Source organism: Belonocnema kinseyi, chromosome 10, assembly GCF_010883055.1.
Source record: "Belonocnema kinseyi isolate 2016_QV_RU_SX_M_011 chromosome 10, B_treatae_v1, whole genome shotgun sequence".
Classification (NCBI taxonomy): domain Eukaryota; kingdom Metazoa; phylum Arthropoda; class Insecta; order Hymenoptera; family Cynipidae; genus Belonocnema; species Belonocnema kinseyi.
Genome location: NC_046666.1, coordinates 103,907,723 through 103,908,062, shown reverse-complemented (window position 1 = coordinate 103,908,062; position 340 = coordinate 103,907,723).

Sequence of the window (340 nt, the reverse complement as noted above, 5' to 3'; positions counted from 1 at the left end):
GCTGAAATTCAAGAAGATACACTTCTCCGTTGTGTGAATTTATTTGAATTACAGATTATTAAGTGCATTTAAGCCGAAGGTCATCATTTTGGGCACTTACTTTAATTAAAAGATGATTCCCTGAGTACCGAATATGCAATAAAGAATAGGGGTTCCCATTTAAGAATTCGAACTTGTCCGACCCCTACCTCCAGGGGCGATGTAGGCGAACCGATTTTAACATCAGTGTATGTACGCGAAATGATTAAATTTTAAATTATAACATTTTTTCGAAGAGTGCCTATTTTTCGAGATATTTGAAAGTTTCAAGTTAAAAAAATCAGCCCGTGTATATATGTAT